This window comes from Balaenoptera acutorostrata, chromosome 2 (genome assembly GCF_949987535.1).
Source record: "Balaenoptera acutorostrata chromosome 2, mBalAcu1.1, whole genome shotgun sequence".
Lineage (NCBI taxonomy): Eukaryota > Metazoa > Chordata > Mammalia > Artiodactyla > Balaenopteridae > Balaenoptera > Balaenoptera acutorostrata.
The window spans coordinates 4,391,185-4,400,800 of record NC_080065.1 but is presented as its reverse complement, the minus strand read 5'-3'; the positions used below and the strand labels follow the sequence as shown (position 1 = coordinate 4,400,800).

The following is a 9,616-nucleotide window of genomic DNA, read 5'->3' as shown; positions in this document are numbered from 1 at the left end:
CACCTAATTCCATAGAGACAGAGAAAGTTAAGCAAAACGAAAAGACAGAGGAATTTGTTTCAAATGAAAGAATAAGGGAAAACCCCTGAAAAAATAATTAATGAAACAGAAATAAATAATTTACTAGATAAAGTGTTCAAAACATTAGTAATAAGAATGCTAACCAAATTAGGGAAAAGAATAGATGAACACAGTTAGAATTTTAACAAGAATTAGAAAATGTAAAAAAGAACCAGTCAGCACTGAAGAATACAATAACTGAAATTAAAAACACACTAGAAGGAATTAATAGCAGACTAGGTGATATTGAAGAATGCATAAGGGATTTGGAAGAGAGAGCCCAGAAATAAACCCACACACTTACGGTCAATTAATCTACAGCAAAGGAGGCAAGAATATACAATGGAAAAAAGGCCGTCTCTTCAATAAGTGGTGCTGGGAAAACTGGGCATCTACATGTAAAAAGTGAGATTAGAACACTCCCTAACACCATACACAAAAATAAACTCAAAATGGATTAAAGACCTAAATGTAAGACTGGATACTATAAAACTGCTAGAGGAAAACATAGGCAAACACCCTTTGCCATAAATCACAGCAATATTTTTTTTTTAAAGGAAGAAAATTGTTTTTTGTTTTTTAATTAATTTATTTTTTATTTATTTTTATGGCTGTGTTGGGTCTTCGTTTCTGTGCGAGGGTTTTCTCCAGTTGTGGCAAGCGGGGGCCACTCTTCATCGCGGTGCGCGGGCCTCTCACTATCGCGGCCTCTCTTGTTGCGGAGCACAGCCTCCAGACGCGCAGGCTCAGTAGTTGTGGCTCACGAGCCCAGTTGCTCCATGGCATGCGGGATCCTCCCAAACCAGGGTTGGAACCTGTGTCCCCTGCATTGGCAGGCAGATTCTCAACCACTGCGCCACCAGAGAAGCCCCACAGCAATATTTTTTTGGATCCATCTCCTAAAGTAAAGGAAACAAAAGCAAAAATAAACAAATGGGACCGAATTAAACTTAAAATCTTTTGCACAGCAAAGGAAACCATCAACAAAACGAAACGACAACCTACTGAATGGGAGAACATATTTGCAAATGATATGACCAATAAGGGTTAATATCCCAAATACATAAATAGCTCATACAACTCAACATCAAAAAAACGAACAACCTGACTAAAACATGGGCAGAAGAATTGAGTAGGTATTTTTCCAAAGAGGAAGTGCAGGTGGCCAACAGGCACGTGGAAAGATGCTCAACATTGCTAATCATGAGGGAAATGCAAAGCAAAACCACAATGAGATATCACCTCACACCTGTCAGAATGGCTATCATCAAAAAGAACACAAATAACAAATGCTGGAGAGGGCGTGGAGAAAAGGGAACCCTCCTACACTGTTGGTGAGAATGTAAGTTGGTGCAGCCACTTTGGAAAACAGTATGGAGGTTTCTCAGAAAAACTAAAAATGGAGCTACCATATGATCCAGCAATTCCACTTCTGGGTATATACCTGAAAAAAAAAAAAAGAAAAAAAAAGTTTCATTCAAAAAGAAATATGCACCTCAATGTTCATGGCAGCATTATTTACAATAGCCAAGACATGGAAGCAACCTACATGTCCATCAACAGATGAATGTATAAAGAAGATGTGGTACATATATATATATCATACACACACACATGCACACAAACACACACAATGTAATACTACTCAGCCATAAAAAAAGAATGAAACTTTGCCATTTGCAAAAACATGGATGGACCTAGAAGGTATTATCCTAAATGAAATAAGTGAGACAGAGAAAGACAAATACTGTATGTTGTCACTTATATGTGGAATCTAAAAAATAAAACAAACAAATGAATAGAATTAAAAAAAAAACAGACTCACAGATACAGAGTACAGACTAGTGGTTACCAGTGGGGAGAGAGAAGGGGGAGGGCAAGACAGGGGTAGGCGATTAAGAGGTACAAACTACTATGTATAAAGTAAATAAGCTACAAGAATATGTTGTACAGCACATGGAATATAGCCAATATTTTATAATAACTTTAAATGGAGTATAATCTATAAAAATATTGAATCACATGTTATATACCTGAAACTAATATAATATTGTAAATCAACGATACTTCAATAAATAAAAAGAAAGAATGCTCCTCCCCAAATGCCCCAGAGGCTTATCTCATACCTGAAATAACTCCCATCAGAGCACCTTAGTTTTAAAATGCAGGGTGGCTTCTTAAGCCTTGGTTAAAACTGAAATGTGTCATCTAAACTAGCAGCCATTGCAGCATCAGGACCCCAATCTGCTCTATCAGAACTGGATGCTCCGAGGGAGATACCAGGAGTGAGAAGATGAGACTCAGCAGGGGCCCTGGGAGTGGCCGGCAGGGATGATGAGTGAAGAGCAGAGGGGGTGTGGGGCACCCCGTCCCGCAGGGGTTTGAAGGAGGCAGACAGAGGGTTCTAACCCCGTCCCGCAGGGGTTTGAAGGAGGCAGACAGAGGGTTCTAACCCCGTGGCTCAGGGGTTTGAAGGAGGCAGGCAGAGGGTTCTAACCCCGTCCCACAGGGGTTTGAAGGAGGCAGACGAGGGTTCTAACCCCGTGGCTCAGGGATTTGAAGGAGGCAGACAGAGGGTTCTAACCCCGTGGCTCAGGGGTTTGAAGGAGGCAGACAGAGGGTTCTAACCCGTGGCTCAGGGGTTTGAAGGAGGAAGACGAGGGTTCTAACCCCGTGGCTCAGGGGTTTGAAGGAGGCAGACGAGGGTTCTAACCCCGTGGCTCGGGGGTTTGAAGGAGGCAGACGAGGGTTCTAACCCCGTGGCTCGGGGGTTTGAAGGAGGCAGACGAGGGTTCTAACCCCGCGGCTCTTCCCGAAGGGCAGTGCAGCCCAGGGAGTGCCGGTGCCAGAGATGGAAGCAACCACTGCGCCGTCACCTTAGCCGTACCTTTGCCTCAGCCAGGAAACACCGATCCCCTTCTGAGTAGACAGAAGATTTTAAAAGCTACAACACGTACAGAGAAGACAGAAGGAAAATCTCATGCATAAGAAACCTTATTTTTTTGATCACCCTGCCAATAATACTTAAAAAAAAAGAAATGCAGGTTTTAAAAAGTGGATTCTATGCTGTTTCCTGGGTTTATTTAAAGTACGATTTCCTTTGAGATATGTTTGAATAAATAAACCTATTCCCCCTAATCCAACCCACGTCCTTTGCATTTTCATTCATCTGGGCCAACTTGATCATTTTCACTTAAATTTCAGAAGGGGAAAAAATGTGTAGAAAAACAGATCATTCAAGATCACATTTCTATTGAATCTCTTTTCTCTAACTTCACTCTGGACCGTGAAATTCATGAGTGGGTTTAACAGCCAGTTGGTAAATTTTTACAGTAACAGCTATTCCAAAGTTTAGCACTGGCCATGCACTGTTGGTTAGAATATTTGACAAAAGATGTTTCCCTCTGTCTTGGCCTCCCTCTTTCAGTTCTTTGGTGGAATCATTAAGAGACAACAAATAGAATTATTAGTTCTCTTTAGTAGGAGTTAAATGTGCACCTTGCTTAGACAGGAAGGCCAGGACCCCTTGTAGAAACTAACACAGGAACCGATACTATGGGCCCTGCCAACAAGTCTCCCAGATATCAGTGTTTCCGGGTTCCACCTTTTCCCAGTTCCTACTTCATAATTTTCATGAAAACAACGTATCTTGCTGCATCGTGTTAAAATTAAATACCGCAGATGGATGTCTGCAAGAGGGAAGACTATTTAGCATATTAATTCACCAGGAGTTTGTTTGTATTTGTTATTAACACTAATCATTTGATTATTTGAACAAAATACAAAATGCATTTTCCTACATTAATTAATGCTTATACCAGATAAGAGATTTATACAAAATATTCACAAACCTGCATACAATTTCCCTGTCTTACATACTGAAACTGAAGCCTAGCATTTGTCAATATTTTTCCTTAATGACAGTTTTATTAAGGGGAAAGCCTTTACTTAAGAAAAAGCCTATTCCTCACAATAATCATCATAAGATGATAATTATTCTTCCCTCTTCCCTGTCCCATGCTTGACTGTGGCATATCTCTTTTAATATTATGCATCATTTATATTATTTGTTTTTAAAAATAAATCTGCTAGTGATTATTATTTTCATATCAATATCTGAATTTGGCCCATGTTATTACTCTCTCAAATTTGTTTTCTCACTGACTTTTGCTAAGAGGCGGTGATTCATTTCATGTCTAAGGAAGTTGCTTCGCTGGACTGTCTATACAGTCAAAGGGACTACTGATGCACATTTGGGAGAAATTCTCAAAGGAGCGGGAGCGAGGGGTGTGGCCGTGTGGAGCCGGGAACTCACTGGGTTCTCCTTACACACGGCAGGTGGGTGAGGGTCCTGGGAACAAATAGAAACCTTCTTCTGAAAGAGGACGTGAGTTAGAAAATACACATATTGGTCTCTGCCCCTGGTTCCCGGCACAGAGCTTCTAAAACCCTAGTAATTTCCTAAGTGATATGAGTGTCTTTTGTTCTACTGAGGCGACTCTGGGTGGGCTCCTGGCTGGAGGCTGGTCACCAGAAAGACAAAGCCGTGATTGGAAGCTTAGAATTTTCATCCCTGCGTCCCACCCTCCAGAGAGTGGAGGGGGCTGGAAATGGAGTGAATGGTGGACCACGCCTCCGCGAGGAAGCCTCTGCGACACCCCAGGAGTACGGGGTTCTCTGAGCTCCCAGGTGGGAGAGCACGGTCATGTACCCGGAGGGGGTGCACCCCAGCTCCGAGTAAGGGGTTCTCTGAGCTCCCAGGTGGGAGAGCACGGTCATGTACCCGGAGGGGGTGCACCCCAGCGCCACGCGGACAGAAGCTCCAGCCCTTGGGACCCTCCCAGACCGGGCTCTGTGCATCTCCTCACCTGACTGCTCACCTGTGTCCTTTCTCACATCCTTTAATAAAGTGGTGAACGTAAGGAAGTGTTTCCCTGAGTTCTCTGAGCCGCTGTAGCAAATTAATGGACCCTGAGGAGGGGGTGGTGAGACCTGCGATTTGTAGCTGAATTGGGCAGAAGTTGGGGTAACCTGGGGACCGACTACTTGCCATTGGCATCTGAAGTGGGCGGTGGTCTTGTGGGACTGAGCCCTTAACCTGTGGGGTCTGATGCTGTTTCCAGGTAGACAGTGCTCCAACTGAGTTAGACTGTAGGACACCCAGCTGGTGTCGCAGGATTGCTCAGTGTGGGGAAAAACCACAGGTTCGGTGACCAGAAGTGTCAGAAGTGAAGTGGTCCATTTGGGGAGCAAAGGAAACACAGCCGGGAGGACTGAGGTTTTTCCTGCCCAGTGGACACACCTCTCTGTCTTCTGGAACTTTAGTTGTAAAATGAAGGATCAAAACTATTAAGAAGTGATTAAGGACAGCACTGAGGAAAGAAACTTAACCACATCTATTTGAATTAATAGTTTACCAGTCACCAAACAGATAATGAAAAATAGGTCGAATGAAAATGATGTAGTTAAGTGTTAGGAATTAAAAGTGATGCACTTAAAGTTATTTTCAAGTGAAAATTATACTGAAAGTGCCTTCAGCTAGTACCAAGTGGCAGACTATTACTATACAACACCAGGTGAATAAGGCCAGGAGAGCAGCCTGAAAATAAACCCTCCAAATAAACTGTAAGTCAGTGCAAAATCTTCTCTTTGTTTTTTTTAAATTTTATAAGCTAGGATTTTTAAAATATATTTTTATTTATTTATTTATTTTTGGCCGAGCCGCACAGCTTGCGGGATCTTAGTTCCCCAACCAGGGATCAAACCTGCACCCGCTGCATTGGAAGCTCAGGGTCTTAACCACTGGACCACCTGGGAAGCCCCAAAGCCTTCTCTTTGGTGCTGGTTTTAGGGTGAACTCAAATACATCATTTTTGTCATCCTGTGGATGAGTCCTGTGCTTCACTGATAACTCAACTCTCAACTTCAGCCACAGTCAGAAAGGAAACACAGCACAAGCATAGGGGAAGCAGGAAGAGAAGCTGGGGTTTCAAGTGGATTATCTCTGTGGATCTCAGCTTCAGAGCTACGCTGGTGAAGATGAAACACATTTCATCTCTGAATCAAGCACTGATCAAACCCACAGCCTGGCTGGAGCCTGCGATTCCCAGCGGGGACCCGATGACTAGCAACTGATCATTTTCACATCAGAGAAACATAACAAGCTCTTCCCACGTTAGAAGGTTTTTATTTCACTTTTAAAAGGGCCTTCAGACCCCATCTGACCTCTGGCCAACGCCCCTGCCCGGTGTCACCACCCACAGCAGAGCAGGAGGAAGGGTGGCACACCAAACCGTGCCACAGGCTAGCTGGGACTTAGAAACTATGAGAGGCTGCAACCGTCCCAGGTACAAAGCAGGCCAGGCCAACTCTTCTCCAGGTTCCTGCTCCCTCGATCAGCTGGAATGTGTCTCTGAGAAAGCCCAGCCCCAGCTGACACCCCACTCTCAAGGGCACTGGTCACAGGTGCACACAGAGCCCCAGGAACACCACCACCAGGCAGCCCTTGGGGGCTGTAAATCCACTCACCTTCCTTCTTTGCACCTCTGTTTCTCCTAGTTTGTTCTGTGAGACATAAAGGTTTTTTAATCTCTCACCTTTAAAATGTCCCCATTTGGGTGATAAATCACACGGTCTACTCACATAAGCAGGATATCTTTTTTTTAAAAAGATTGGATTTAAATAGAGAGCATTCGTTGACAAGAGGGAAAGTGGAGAGATGGCAAAAGTGAGAAGTAAAAGTTATCTACATGGAGGAAAATAAATATTTCTCTCTGTACAATGTTTCATTAAACCTAAAAAAAAAAAAAAGAAGAAGAAGAATGCATGGAAATGTATTTAAAAGTTAACATAAAATACATGTGGAGATAAAAGGAAAAAAAGTCCCCACCGCTGAGCCCTTATTCACCCCAAGCAGGCAACACAAATGTGAGGTGGGAGCGGATTTTACTGAACATAGGAAGGACTGGAGTTTTCATCCCTTCAGCCCCCACATACATGCGTCTTCTGAGCAGCTGCCCATGGGTGGGTGTCACTACCCACGGGTGGCTTTTGTGCAGAGAACAGACTGTGTCAGGGACTTGGTTTAAAGTAATATTTACTATATGAATAGATACATAGGAAAGTCACAAACCTAAAATTCTAAACTTCCCTATGGATTTAAGTCGGATTTACAACTATCATTATTCCATTTATAAATATCCTATAAAGTTAGGGGAATCACCCTTCAGTTTTTCTTTTATCAGTGAATGATTTTCTTAAACACCAGTTTTATTTACAACATAGTGAACAAAATTTTCTTAAAATCTGAAACAGTGAATCTAAAGATATCTGGGGTTCTTATAGACAATCTCTGCATCTGTGGGAATTTACTTCCCTAACAAGAAAAATGCACCCTGATAGCTCGACAATCTGTTGCAAAGGTCTTTGAAATAATATGAAAGCATCGTGTCTTAGGCAGACGTTTGCTGATGTAATGCTGCTTGAACAACCTTCAGATTTCAGCAGTTTAAAATAATGTTCTTTGCTGTACACCTGAAACTAACACAACATTGTAAATCAACCATACTCCAATACAAATTATTAAAATAAAATAAAAGCGTGTATCTCTTGCTGAGGGTCTGTTGTTCACCTGGGGGCTCTACTTCAGGCTGCGGGTTAAGAGTCGCCCGCTCCCTGGAACTTAACATCCGGCGTCCAGAGCTCATGGCAGGGTCAAGTCCACGTCAGAGGGCCTGAAGTGTCTCCACTAACCCGGAGAGGAAAGGCTGCTCTGGGTACAGAGGGACAAATCCCTAGAGGTAGGGTGTGGGGAACTGGCCAGTTGTCCAATCTCCACACCTACATATCAGTAATGACAATCTCCAGAGTCAACTGCATCCCACTGCTAACGAGGGTCTTTTAAACTAACAAGATGCATAATACACAATGAAGAAATAGTTGTCAGAACGTTAGTTAGCCAGATATTGTAGTAAGGAAACTATTAGAAGTACAAGGAGAAACTTAAATTTACATCAAGAGTTAACAAAGGTAGGGACTTCCCTGGTGGCACAGTGGTTAAGAATCCACCTGCCAATGCAGGGGACACAGGTTCGAGCCCTGGTCCAGGAAGATCCCACATGCCGTGGAGCAACTAAGCCTGTTCACCACAGCTACTGAGCCTGCGCTCTAGAGCCCGTGAGCCACAACTACTGAGCCCGCATGCCACAACTACAGAAGCCCGCGTGCCTAGAGCCCGTGCTCTGCAACAAGAGAAGCCACCGCAACTAGAGAAAGCCCACACACCGCAACAAAGACCCAACACAGCCAAAATTAAAAATAAATAAATAAATTTATTAAAAAGAAAAGAGTTAACACAGGTAAACTCTCAGCCTGAGACTGATCAAGTAGACCAAAACAATAGGAACTGTGAAACAAGATGAATAAATTGTAAATTAGTAACTATGAAGCAAACTGCTTTCTAAAGGCAAAGACTTCTCCTCCCGTCACTTAGAAACAACAATCAAATGTTTGTAGAAAATAATTGAATGTCAGTTTTCAAAGAAATCCTTAATGAATGTACTGGATGATGCATTTCTACCAGAGTTTAAGGACAATAAAAGAAAACTGGAGAAACAAATAACAGGGGTTTAAAATAAAAACCAATTGTGCAATTTGAAGAACAAATTCTTAAATCACTACTCAAAGAGAAAAGAAAGACTCCAATTAAAGGCTAATTTAAAAAGTAAAATGAGAACCCAACCGATGAAAATGAATAGGAAGTGGCAAAAGCTGAATTCAGAGAAAATATAGATACTTGAAATGCTTTCATTATTTTGAAAAAGAAATAAACTGTTACGGGTTTGTCCCTGCTGAAATTTTTCCAGCTTTTAAGGAACACAAGTTCCATGCTCGGCAGAATCAAGAGAGAAGGAAGTCTTCCCAATGATTTCCGGAGGCCTCCGTCACCTAGGTGCTACCATCTTACTGAGACAAATCCAAAAGATGCTACAGCTAAACATTTCTTCAAGAACATGTTGTTTTCAATAAGGTTAGTATTTTCTCAATTTTCTATCATAAGCATGTATTCCTTCCACAATAAAAACAGAGTCATTTTTTTAAACAGTGAAATGGTAAGGGGAGAGACTTTTCTGGAAGATGCTGGGAGTCATAGAATTTGCGCATCTCCACACAGACAACCCCAGGAAGGGAGCTGTCTTATTTCCTGGCCTGTCTGCATGCCTTTTAGTAGGGGGTAACTTATATTGAGGTACTCGGGTTCATCTTCAAAGCATTGCTCTGCAAGTGTCTTTCTTGTATTCAGAACAAGGGCAGAGCCAGGAAACCCAGCCTCACAGGAGCTCGGGTGGGTGGTCTGGTGACTCCTGCCCCCCTACCACTTCGCGATGCTCCTAGAACAGGCTTAATCCCAGCCTCCCCGACTGGGCTCCCGTTTGACACCTCCACGGGCCCATTTCTCATCTTGTGTCCACGCGGGGAGGTCTTCAGAGGATGCGCAGCCAGAGCACAGCATCCGGGTCTCTGGCCTCAGAGCTTCTGTCCTCTCCTGCACCTGGGA

General features: G+C 43.0%; 1 long non-coding RNA gene across 2 annotated transcripts in view; it reads right to left on the bottom strand.

Annotated features, from left to right (window-relative positions):
- Positions 1 to 675: 675 nt before the first annotated feature.
- LOC130707357 (uncharacterized) overlaps positions 676 to 9,616 on the bottom strand; it is a 45,233-nt gene continuing 36,292 nt past the window's right edge. For both annotated transcript variants that reach the window (XR_009007249.1, XR_009007248.1), the window contains exon 3: positions 676 to 959. This is a non-coding gene — a long non-coding RNA (uncharacterized LOC130707357). The remainder of the gene's footprint in view (positions 960 to 9,616) is intronic.